The following is a 13,986-nucleotide window of genomic DNA, read 5'->3' as shown; positions in this document are numbered from 1 at the left end:
CAAAATCCATAGAGGAGTTTAAAAGGGGACTTGATGTCTTTCTAGAGCGGAAGTATATTACAGGATACAAATCTTAGGTTAATTGTTAATCCGGGTATACAGGCAGGTAGGAACTATTAGGGGTTGATCCAGGGATTAGTCTGATTGCCATTAGGGAGTCGGGAAGGAATTTTTCCCCCAAAAGGGCTAATTGGCTCCTGCCTCTTGGGTTTTTTTGCCTTCCTCTGGATCAACAACATAGGAGGATAAACAAGCTGGACTAGAGGGACATTGTCTTCATTTGGCCTTACATACTATATTACTATGTTACACCTAGCTTAGGTCCATACATGTCACACATACACAGCTCTGCTTAATGTATATCACATACAGCTCTGCTAGATACATTTTTCATCCCATATAACAGGGATCACAAGCAGCATAGCAGAGTCCTGCACACATAGTACCAGTGTTTCTGGTGGCACAATGCGTCACACACACAGCTCTGCTGCATGCATGTCACACACACAGCTCTGCTGCCTGCATGTCACACACACTCAGCTCTGCTGCATGCATGTCACACACACAGCTCTGCTGCATGCATGTCACACACACAGCTCTGCTACATGCACGTCACACACACAGCTCTGCTACATGCACGTCACACACACAGCTCTGCTACATGCACGTCACACACAGCTCTGCTACATGCACGTCACACACACAGCTCTGCTACATGCACGTCACACACACACAGCTCTGCTACATGCATGTCACACACACACAGCTCTGCTACATGCATGTCACACACACACAGCTCTGCTACATGCACGTCACACATGCAGCTCTGCTACATGTACGTCACACATGCAGCTCTGCTACATGCACGTCACACACAGCTTTGCTACATGGACGTCACACACAGTGCTCTGCTACATGGACGTCACACACCCAGCTCTGCTACATGCACGTCACACACACAGCTCTGCTACATGCACGTCACACACACAGCTCTGCTACATGCACGTCATACACACAGCTCTGCTACATGCACGTCACACACACATAGTTCTGCTACATGTTCATCACATACAGCTCTACTACATACATTCTTCAACCCATAAAACAGGGATCACAAGCAGCACAGTAGAGTCCTGCACACACTGATCACCCCCGGTCATGTGACTCCAGACTCCTCCCTGTGACTTATCACATGACGTTGACATCATCACAGGTCGTGTAAGCACATTGCTGCTGTCCGGCTAGATGTTTATTAGTATTCCATAGCAATAGAGGCTGCGGGTGTTTGTAGGGGATGTAGTCCACCCATAATCTGCACTGGGATGAAGGACCTGTGATGACGTCACCGTCATGTGATTAGGGGCGGAGCATGTAACTCATGCACGGACACACAGGTGCTCATTAATATTTTGACTAGTAATTATTGGAACATTATAGTATCAGTGTTTCTGGTGGCACATCACACTCACAGCAGCTTGATTACCACAAAAGACAAACACAGCTTGGCTCCTCCCACACTGCTTGGTTGTGTAGGAAATTATAGTACCTGTGTTTCTGGTGGCGCAATGTGCCACACAGCTCTGCTACATGGTACATGCACACACACAGCTTTACTACACCCCACACATCATACACACAGCTTGGCTCCTCCCACAGCAGTAATATCACCACAGTTCCGAATCTCTGTGGTGGAGGTAGGTTGTTGTCGTCTGTCAGGACTGTTGAGTTGTGTCTTCTGAAATGATAATGGCTTAGTTGTATTCTCAGTGTGTTATTTTTATCCTCCCCTTCCAAGAGCCCTAACTGTGTTGTTCTTCTGTCGGCCAGACTCTGTGTTTTATATATGTTGTAGGGCCTTTGATGGTGTCACCAGGGGGTGGAGCGATGATGTTACCAGCAGCGGAGCATCAGAAGCACTCACACACAAACATACAGACAAGTGGTAATTAGTAGTTTGACTAGTAATTATTAGGAAATTATAGTACCAGTGTTTCTGGTGGCGCAATGTGTCACACAGCTCTGCTACATGCATGTCACACACGCACACACACAGCACTGCTACATGTACATTACATACAGCTCTGCTGCATACATTCTTTATCCCATACAACAGGGATCACAAGCAGCACAGCACTTGGGATGAAGGACCTGTCATGCTCCGCCCCTGATCACTTGACAGTGACATCATCACATGTCCTTCATCCCGAGTGAGTTACATGCTCCGCCCCTGATCACATTATGGTGATGTCATCACAGGTCCTTTATCCTGAGTGAGTTACATGCTCCCCCCATCACAAGATGGTGACGTCATCACAGATCCTTCATCCCTGTGCAGTTTATGGGCGGACTACATCCCCTAAAAATCCCCGTGGCCTCAGTTGCTATGGAATACTAACAAACACCTAGCCAGACAGCGGCCGTGTGCTTACAGGACCTGATGTTATTTTTATTCAACTTCACGAATAATACAAACACATCCTTCGTCCCGTCCAGATAACTATCACTCCATCTATATAGTGGCCCCAGAAAGCGATTTTATGTTGTAATGGCTCACCAAACTCCTGTGTGTCTTCCCACCAGCCCAAGAGCAAATTAGGATGTTCCTGAGCTGAAGGTAGACCCATGTGTTAAGTAAAAAGTAGTTATAGGTCAACATGAAATGTAAAAGTCTCAATACAAAATCATTATGTAATTTGAGTTGTACTTAAAAAATATTCTACAGCCTCCATCCCACATTCATGCGGGATTGAGTTGTACAGGGCCTTAATGTCAATACTACATAGAAGAATATGTTCATCTATGCGTATATCATCCAGTTTTAACAGTAAATCTGTAGCATTCCTAATTTAAGATGGTAATGACAAGACAAAGAATTTGATCTAGAGATATGTACCCAAATTCTGCATCAGAGAATCTATTCCAGACACTATTGGCTGACATTTGAAGGGATTCAGCCCCCTATGGACTTTAGGGAGGCCATAAAAAGTGTCTAGTTATTGAAACAGTGGAAATAAAACAAATAAATTCCTCCTTATTTAGCTCTAATGTGCAGGCTTCATTTAGGATCAGTGCCACCTCCTCCTTATATTTTGCTTTGGGATCACTCATCAAAGGTTTATAGCTTTCCTTGTCTCTAAGAATTTGAAGACACATATCATTATATTGTTCTTGGTCAAATATCACCAAATTCCTCCCTTTGTCTGCAGGTCTTAGTACAATACTTACATTGTTTTCTGGTTAAGTTAGATGTGCAAGTTGGCAAAGCTACAGATATTCTCTCCAGTTCACATGTGGCCAAACCTACACCTTGGGTTCCCAAATTTCCCCAAAGACTTCAAATCACTCCCTCTGAAAAAGGTTTGTTGTAACACAGGAGCAGGTGAGGAGGCCAAATTAGAACAAGTCGGGAGAGATGGCCCCATGGCAGTGGGAGACCAACCTTGAAATTGGGCATTTCCATCCCACCCACATTGCCCCACCCCATTCCTCCTTTGCCCATGTTACAGGTACGATAGGGGAACCCTTAATGGGTTTTCTGGTGTGCCTTAGAAAAATCTGTGTCCGAGGAAGAGTCCTTTGTGTCAGTCCCTTTATTTGTTATCCTATTCAGGAATAAATATGCCCTATTCTCTTTACATTTGTTCAGATCTTTCACAAATTGATGATGCTTTTGCTTCTTCAATGCAAATCTATATTTTTCTATATTATTCTGTAAATCTAATTCCCTTCAAGTAAAAACAAGATTTTCCTTAAATTGTATTTAATGGAATTAACAATCCCGAGGACATGTGTCACCATTATCAATGCATCAGAGTAAATCCAGAGGAAACAAGATACAGCAGCACTCAATGCAAATCCCAGCAGGAGGAGTGGATAAATGCAAGCCACTGTGCACAGAGTCTGAGCCTCCACAAACAGTCCGAGAAACGATAAAGGAAGTGGCAGCATAAAAGGATCTCATAAAAAATAATCTTTATTTTTCCATGATTGTTCTATAAAAGAATAGGCTACGTTTCGGCCCACATGAGGCCTTTTTCAAGCTGAAAAAGGCCTCATGTGGGTCGAAACGTAGCCTACCCTTTTATAGAACAATCATGGAAGAATAAAGATTATTTTTTATGAGATCCTTTTATGCAGCCACTTCCTTCATGGTTTCTACATCAGAGCAAAGACCACACTGTCACCAGGGACATCCAAAGTGAATAGCCATTGCAGTATCTCAGAAAGATCGAATTTAACCGATGATCTGCCCTATTGTCAACCACAAGAGGGTTACTGCTGTTACCACCTTCAGACAGGGATAAAAGACCCTGCCCATCAGCATAAGTCATGCAAAGTTAAACTTCCAGAGGAGTTTTCAGGTAATCCGTTTAAGATGATAAGCCCAGCCTACTTCCTGACAAAAGGCAAAAAGCTAACACTCCATAAGAAAGCTAAGTAGTAGGACCCTCCATCTTGTCAGCAGCAAAGGAAACCCCAAAGTTCTGTGCCACCAGTTGTATAGTGTTATTCAAGCTTATTGCACTCCTACGTCAGAGAATGCTGTAGGTATCTCCACGAGTGAAGACTTGCAAAAGGATCAGTTCTGTGCGTGCCTTTTGACCCGTATTGTGGGGCCCTAGTTGAGGATGTTGCAGTGAAGAGGTAGACATCCAGCAGTAACTATGAATTATGCTGTATTTCACGGGAAGCACAAGGTTTAAGGGTTGCAGTACATGGTACAAAGCTTAGTGGTTACAGACACAATTTAGTACAGAGCTTGGCGGTTACTACTGGAAACTAAACATTATTAACTCACAGAGTAACTCGCATTACCTGAACTTGGCAGGGCATCTTGGGTTGGCACTCATATGGTCTCTGGCTACAACAGCAGTATTCCCCAGGACTTTACTAAGCCCAGAGCACAGTCTCTGTCTCCAACTAGTGTTCTAGAATTGCCTCCTCAATAATCCATAGATAATTATGTAAGAAAAAGATAAAGACATCAAAGGAATAGGCAGAGAGACTGATTGCCAAAGAATGAAAAAGTAACCCTAAACTATTTTTCAATTATATAAAAACGGCAAAAGTATTTGCACTGAAAGTACTGGCTCTTCAACAAATAATGCAGGAGAAACCATAGAAGATAATGGGGGGGAAGGCAAATCTATTAAATAGTTTTTTTCTCAAGTATATTTACGAAAGAAAAAGAATTGTCACATGAGATGCCAGGAGTAAAATTAAGCCCCGGCTAAATATCACCTGCCTAATGCAGGAGGAACCCCAGAGTCAGCTAAAAAAAGATTAAAACTGACAAATCACTGGATCTGTGACTTGACAGACAAACAGCTATTTCTTATATTTAAGGACTCGATTGAGACTTGGGTTGTACCGTTGCATTGGCGCATTGCCAATGTGGTTACAATATACAAAAAAGGGTCAGGAAGAGAGCCTGGTAACTACAGGCCAGTAAGTCTCACTTCAATAATTGGAAAAATATTCAAGTGGTATTATTCCAGCTTTTCAGACTTGCCTTCCTTCTGCTATTTCTGGCAGATGCGCAGATGCGGGTGTCATCCTGCTTCCTCTGTAGCTTGAACTGCTCCATACTTTTTACCAGCACTGCATGAGTTACAATCTCCAGCACTTCCAGCTAAGCCATTATCTCCCTATTTAGCTGAGCTAGGAATCCTCCCTTATTGCCTAAGTTTTGGTTTGTGTATGCCTCAGATACCCAGCACAGGCTTTGTCTCTGACTGTTTTGTCTGGGCTTTCTTGTACTTGTTTCTGTATTTGTTTGTTTGCTGCTCTCCTGTCGTTGTACAGTTCCTGTCTCTGTCCTTGTTGTGTGTCTCTCTGTCTTTTGCCTTATCCGTGTGCACTTGTCCATTGTCTTCCTATCCCTGCACTATTCCCAGTCCTGCCCTTTCTTATTGGTGTGTACAGTGGTGTGTTCTGTGTCCTACCAGGGATAGTCAAGCCCGAGAGGAAGACCATTGGGTCGTCCTTTTAGGCAGGGGTTCCTCCGTCTCCTTGACTAGTAAAGGTTTCCCATCGGGCATTGCTCATAGGTCAGTCAGACTGACGGAGGACATTGCACAAATGCAAATGGACCTAGATAAGCTGGGGACTTGCCGTCCTTGGAGTAAAACACTATTATCTGGGTGGTGGTTGATCAATTCAGCAAGATGTGTCATTTTGTTGCTCTGCCTAGTCTGCCTAATGGTAAAAAATTGGCTAAGCTGTTCATAGCCCATGTTGTTAGGTTACACAGGGTACCATCTAATATTGTCTCTGACCGCGGTGTTCAGTTTGTATCTAAGTTTTGGCATTTTATGTGTTATCAGTTAGGTATACAGCTGTCTTTTTCTTCTGCTTACAATCTGGAGACTAATGGTCAGATGGAGAGGTGTAACCAGAGTCTCTAACAGTACTCGTGGTGCTTTGTTTCTGATAATCAAGAGTGCTGGTTGGGGTATTTACATTTAGCAGAATTTGCACTGAACAATAGATCTTTAGAGTCAATGGGCACATCTCCTTTTTTTCTTTGCAATTATGGTTTCCATTTGAGTTTTGGTTCATTTGCTAAATCAATTTTGGAGGTGCCCCAAGAAAATGAATTCTCATCCAGCCTCAAGGCAGTCTGGGAAGAAGTCCAGAGAAACCTTAAAAGATCGGTAAGAAGCTACAAGAGGGTGCCGGATAATAGTCAGTCAGAGGGTGTTAGTTTTCAGGTCGGTGTTTTGGTATGGTTGTCTACCAAGAACATCAAGCTTAAACAACCATCCTTTAAGCTAGAGCCACCTTTTTATTGGCCCTTTTAAGATCATGGAAAGCATTTTAGATTGGAAATTCCTAGCTCCTTAAATATCCCTGATGTGTTCAACAAGTCTTTATTTAAGATGTTTGTGAGTCTGGTACTTGGGTCGTCCCCGCCTTCGCTGATGTTGCTGGATGGGAATCTTCAATTCGAAGTCAGTTGCATCATTGACTCTCGTCAAGTCAGAAACTCGTTACAGTATCTGGTGCATTGACGAGGGTACGTTCCCGAAGAGAGGTCATTGGTTCTAGCTGCTGAGATCAATGCAGACTGATTAGTTAGTAACTTCCATAAATGGAATCCTCGTAGACCGGGTCCTAGAGGTCTAAAGACCCCTTCTTCGAGGGGAGGTACTGTTGCAGCTTCTCAGTCGTGATGGCATCGTGCCAAGGTGGCCATGATGCAGTGACAGATACCCTGCTGCTATGCAAGACACAGTTAACACACATTCTGTGTGGGTTGCTGGCTGCTATGGTATTTACCTGGATGCTGCATACTGGTAGGCTACCTGTGCAGGAGGGTTTGGGGTGTGGATCCTTATCTGTGCCACCTATCAGCAGGTGGGGAGGGCTTTATATTTCTACTCCTCCCTTTCTTCCTTGCTGTTTATTCCAGTTCAGTTGGAGGTGTGGTTGGAGCAGGTTGTAACCTCTATCCTAGTTGAAAGCTTTCCACATTCAGTTTTAAGTACTGGTTTTCTTTTGTTTTGCTTTTGTTAGTCTTTACAGTTTCTTTGAGGTTTTAGTGCATCTCTCCAGGTGTCCTTTCAGGGATAGTCAGGTCCTAGCTGAAGATCGTGGGGACGTCCCTACCAGGACGCCTACCCCGCTTTTAAGCAGGGGTTCCCCATTCCCCTGATTTGTAAGGGACAGGGTTTTTCATCTAATTGTGCCTGGAGTTGTGTAAACTGTTTTAGCATAGTATTGTGTGTGCATTTTGCCTTTCAGTGTAAATGCCGCCCTACATTCATGTTGGGCGTGGCGCTCTTGTGCTGCACGAACGTGACACTATATATTGAACAAGGTCCCTTGTTTCACAGTGATTTTTACAATATTTTATCTTTTACAATATTTTATCTGTGTACAAATGATATTACCCTAGTGAGTGCCTCTTCTTTCTTGTGTTTTTCATTCACTGGCATTATGGAGAACACAGTAGCAACAGAAAACTCATAATTTTTTTTTCTGGTTTACTCTACCATTCCATTCCATTCATTTTGAGCAATCTCTTATGTGTATCTGCCTATTTTAAAATTCCTAAATTACTTTTACGATGTGTTAATTTATACATGGTGTTGATGGTATTGGTACAGTACTGTATCAACAAATTTCTATAAACAGGGATATTTCATGATTTTAAAATCATTTTATTTAATAAGATATAAAATTACAAAATACAAATTAATAAATAACTATAATGCAACATATAATAAATAAATAATTTACAAAAGAATACAAAATGTTCAAATTAAAATAATCTTTCTGTCTTGGGGTACGTGGGTCTTTGTTCAAATGAAGGATTCCATATATGCATATGGTCTTAATTTAACACGTTAATAATCAGATTGTACAGTTACATTAGACGGCCCCGTTAAATAAGATATTTATTGTCTGCCACTTGTACTTTTTAACTGCTTTCTATCATATACATACATAGGAGTCCATTAAGTATTAAATAACTGTAATGTACAATAAATAATATAGCGTTGAGTGGTTGAATTTGGAGCGTTTTTGGTTCTTCTATTTAATATATAGTAGAATTTCATATCTAAACCTTGGACCTTACAGTAATTTTCTATGGAGCCATGAATTATACAAAAACCTCAAAATCCTTACTCTAATGAACATGGAGTAGAAGACAACATAAGTAGAGTAACCATATAAATAAACAAGTGAAAAATGAACTAGTGTCAAAAACATAGGGAGCAAGACCAGGTCTTATGGGTACTTGCACATAGGGTGGATTTCACCCTATGTATTGCAATGGGTGATAGCCGCAATGAAAATCCACAGAAAGAATTGAAATGCTGTGGATTTCAAAGTCCACACTTTGCTGGAACTGTAATTTGTGTTGGATTTGCAGTCGGAAAATCTGCGTGGAAAATCCTCAGCTAACACATAATATATTAATTTACTCTAAAACGTTGACTTTCAGTTGCACATGATTTGAAACAAGTCTTACTTAAATAGATAAAGAAGAATAGGGAACATGATTGATATAAATATCTAATGCAAGTGAGGTATATTGGAATTAAGAATGACATTTTGCCACACCTCAGGTTGGGTTATAAATAAGGTTATAAATAACACGATTGAACGAGAACATTAAATATCATACAAAACAATCTGTGTGCAAACATTTTTCAACAGTCTATAACCGCCTTCAAATACCAGACGTGTATTTTAAACGTGAAGTCACTGAGATGTCATGTATTTGCATTGATGTAACAGTATTGTAAATACCTGTTTAATTTACCTGACACAAAATAAATAAACTAGATTATTTTTCAGTGAATTGCTAGAATGCTACAATGCTTGATGAGAACATCAAACGACTGCGTTCTCTGATCTTAGAGACTACAAGGATATCGGACAAGCTTCGCTACAGGAAAACATATATTTAAGGCCAAATTCACCAATTTCGAGAGGGGTTGATTTTCCTTGCTTATGTAGTATGCCATTTTTTTAATCCACCCTTAGTCTCTGACATTCCTTTCTAAATTGAAGCAACCCGATGATCAGATGATCCTTGCAGGATGTGTTTCACAATCCCCCTGAAATCAGCAGGTGTGAATAAAAGGATCGTTCCTCTAAGTGCTGCCCAAGCATCTTTAACTTTTTGGATCAAGGTTTTTGTTGGGCTTGCACCATTGCATATTTTGTTATCCAGTGCTGCAGAAGTTTTGCATATGCCCTTGAAATCAGTTGTCATTGCTGGCCAAAGTAGGTATTACAATTCTGATGTAGATATGTTTGCAGCAACTATTGCTATTGCTAATAGACGAGAGATCTGCGCAGGGGGCCACCATCTATGATGTCCATGGCCTAAAAAAGGGATATTGTAATTGTTCTCAGTAAGAGAAGCAAGTAATCTTGTAGCTATGATATCTTTTAACCCTTTCCAATCCAATTTGTATCCTGGTTTTCCTCGGGGGCTTACTCTTTTTCCGCCCTTATACAACGGCGCTATATGCTGGCTAAAGCCAGTACTGCATGAGGCGACACATTGGATAGGCTTCAACAGCAGAGAGACTGGCAATATACAGTAAGAGAACCCCGACGGACGTCTTCCAACATCAGAGCTGTACAGCCTTAAATCATAATGTCTTCAGAGGTCAGACAGTGGATTGGAAAGGGTTAATGGCTAACAAAAATACATGATGTTACTGCGAGCTTCCGGAACTCACAGGGTGCTTCCTCAGGCATAATAGGGCATATGGAACGTTATTGAGGAGACCACTCCTTTAATGGAGCAATATAGTTGATTCACTAATGCAAGTCTATTGATCAAATATAACAAGTCAAGAAGAATGACTTTGAAAAACTTAGGGGCGCTTTCTAAATTTAAAAAAAAGTACAGTTAGTAGTCAGTGACTATGTTTTTCCCTCCATGTCACAGACTGGGAAAGTTAAAATATCTCCATAGCGTGTAAACCTAACTCCATGTATCTCAACATTCTGCATTGTAAGAAAACCTGAATTCTTAATTTTAAATGTGAAGATATAAATAATTTCATTTAAAAAAAACCTCTACAAAGCCAATGAATCTACAATCAAGTGTATTCAATATATGAATGTGAAGATCCACAAGCAGCCACTAGGTGTCCCTGATAGCCCACAATTTCCTGCTTGTCCTGTAGCTATGTCATCCAGTCTAGTTGAGAAAAGCCAGTTTGTTATAACAAGGCATAATATTTCTGCACATCTCTAAGTGGAAGGAGTGAGTGCTAGGATGCTCGGTGTGTCACACCCTTTCAGAACAGTCCGCAAATGAGAAGGTGAACGAAAACAAGAGGAAAATCATAAAATACTGTGAACCAAATGTTAGGAGAATTAAACAAGCATAAATATTAAAAATAATTAATGTAATGAACACTGAAATGTATTTTGCTTTACTGCTGTGCAGCTAGACATATTTTCCAGAGACCTGAAATTAATGTTTTAAACATAATTTATGGCTATTCCGTTAAAAAAATAGGCTGAAATATAGTGCAGCATGCCGCAACATGTATTCCTGTAAAATACCTGAAGCTTGACCGAAAACCGAACAGACCATTTTTTATAGTCAATGGGGTCTACCCAGTGCCGTTCAGTTCCATCCTATGACAGTTCCATTCAGCCACTGGGTGCCATTTCTCTATTCCCATAGCAGAACAGTAAAGTGGAACCCAAAAGCACCGATGGGAACGAGCCCTTCAATAACTGTAAATATCAGTATAAATTCATGCAGAACATCTCATATCTGCTTACATGTGAGCTGACCCTGCTTTATTTTATTATACACATAGACCAGCACTAACTAAATTCTGTTGTTTCGGAGACGAGCTTAAGGTTTAATAGCTACAATTACCATGCTGACTTCCTATTTTAAAGGGAACCTGTCATCAACTATAAGGTGGGGGGGACATATAGCGCCAACTTATTCCGCAGCGCTTTTAGATCATTTGTTTATTTCCCCACAGCAAGCTGGGTACTCATTTTACTGACCACGGAAGGATGGAAGGTTGAGTCAATCTTAAACTCGCAACCTTCAGGTCATGAGTGAGAGCTTAGGACTGCATTCTGCTGCTTTAACACTCTGCACCACACAAGGCTCACTATAAGTACCATCAACAAAGTTCTGAAGCTTATAGTTTAGGTGATGTGGACTCCAGGGTGCCTTTTTTTCATACTCACCCAGTGAAATAAGGGAATCTACAGCCAACTTGACTCTCTTCAGAAAGCTATATGTGTGCATTCCCATTCATCTCTATAGGAGTATGTATGCACAACTTTCTGAAAAGAGTCATCTTGTTGTACTCGGGCTGACTTCATCGGGGAACGCTGCAGGAATGGTGGACCAGGTGAGTGTGAAAAGAGGCTCCCTGGACTTCACAGCACCCAAACTATAAGCGCCATAAGTTATAGTTGATGACAGGTTTCCTTTAAAAAGACAGAGATGAAATTAGAATGCTATTACATAGGCTCCTGCTAATTACCGCTAATTGCCTGGCTGAAGTTTCAGATGCAAGGCGTAACTATAGAGGGTGCAGATGCATCCGACTCTGCAGCCTTAGGGTTCCTATATGAACTCCGTTCCCCATATTAGAGGACCAGTACTTTGAACAACACTTATAGTTAGAGTCTTGATACTGTCCAAGCTAATACTAGCATGGATATCAGACAACTGAAAGCAGTGCAAACCCGAAAAACATGGAGGGAGCTCGCCTTTAGGGTCACCAAGGGTCATGAACGACTAAACGGCTAACAACAACATAGTTAGGGGCCCATTACAGTTTTAGCATTGGGTCCCAGTAACTTCAAGTTATGCCACTGTCTAGTTGCAGCTTGGGAATTAGCGGTAAATCGCGAACATCGGCGGCAGCCAATAACACTTGTGTAATAGCACTCTTACACGGGTTTTCCAGATGCTCTCAGTGTTCTCCCAACATGTGAATACTGCAGATAGTCATTGGCTGCAATCCTTACAAGTGAACCTTACTCATGTTAGTGATTAGCTGCCATGCTTACATGTCAGGCCAAAAAGTCATCGCTATAGTTTTGTAAAGAGACACAATTTTTTTTTTCAAACCTAGAAAACCCCTTTAAGAACACAACTTTGCTCATAAATAATTCATCATCTGCAAATTGCTACAATATTTACATTCATAATGTGCCTCGATTTTTACACAATGGCAATAAAATACGTTTTATACAAGCTGATCTAAGACTCCATATAAGACATTATATATGTAGATTTCATTATATTTAGATTGATTTTAAAAGGGATTATCAGAGTTATTTTTTTTATTTCTTGCTTTCCATGTATAGCAACAAAAAAAGATCCTATACCCACCTCTCCCAGCTCCAGGCAGCTCCAGCACCGCAGCTCAGTTCTTTCCACGAGGTCTGTGTTGACAGGTTACAGTCAGTATGTTTAAGGGACTTTACAGCCAATCATAGACCTCAGTGTTTGAATGCTAAGGTATGTGATTGGCTGCAGAAGCCAGTGACATCCTGTACATATACTCACTGCTGCCTGTTAACACAGTGACAGTGGAGAGACCAAAGCTGCGGTGCTAGACACAGCGGGAAGCCAGAAGAAGTGAGTATAGGATTTTTTATTGTCTTTATACATAGTGAGCACAAATTTAAAAAAAAATACTTAGACAATCCCTTTAAGAAGAAACTTTTTTTTTTGGACTAATGTGTTTGAAACATACACACTATCTCTCTGGACTCAAAGAAAATAAAATCAAAATGCAGTTTCATACTTCTCAACTAGAGATGAGCGAGCATACTCGATAAGGCAAACTACTCGAGCGAGTGGTGCCTTATTCGAGTACCTGCCCGCTCGCCTCTAAAGATTCGGCTGCCGGCGCGGGTGACAGGTGAGTTGTGGCGGTGAGCAGGAGGAAGCGGGGGGGGTGAGAGGGAGAGAGAAATCTTCCTCCCCGCCACTCCCCGCCCCCTGCCGGAACCCGAATCTTTAGAGACGAGCAGGCAGGTACTCGAATAAGGCACTACTCGCTCCAGTAGTTTGCCTTATCGAGTATGCTCCCTCATCTCTATTCTCAACACTTCAAGAGTCATTGTGTCAGGCCACTATTACATCAGTTTCCCTGTACATCTTTTAAGACGAGGATCGGAGCAGAGCGAAAGGGAGAGAGGAAACTTGCTATAATTTCTCCTTAGGGAATGTTTCCCTCTAGCTTCTGCTTCAATCCAATCATCATTATGATTTAAAAGCACATAGGAGAGAGCCTGTCTCCACTATGTTTTGTGAGGGCGGTGTTATAGGGTAAAACAGAATAAAATGAACCAATCTTAATAACCTCCCTTTAAGAACATAATATCTCATTCAATATATTCATTCCATACATCCCTTTGGTAAAAAGCAAAAAAAAAGGACAAGTTAGTTTTGTTCCCAATGATCTGCAGCCTGCCAGTTTTGACTGCCAACGCTGTCATGTTTCTGCGGCCATTCAT

The sequence above is a fragment of the Eleutherodactylus coqui genome, chromosome 6 (genome assembly GCF_035609145.1).
Source record: "Eleutherodactylus coqui strain aEleCoq1 chromosome 6, aEleCoq1.hap1, whole genome shotgun sequence".
NCBI lineage: Eukaryota > Metazoa > Chordata > Amphibia > Anura > Eleutherodactylidae > Eleutherodactylus > Eleutherodactylus coqui.
Note: the sequence above shows the minus strand (reverse complement) of the source record.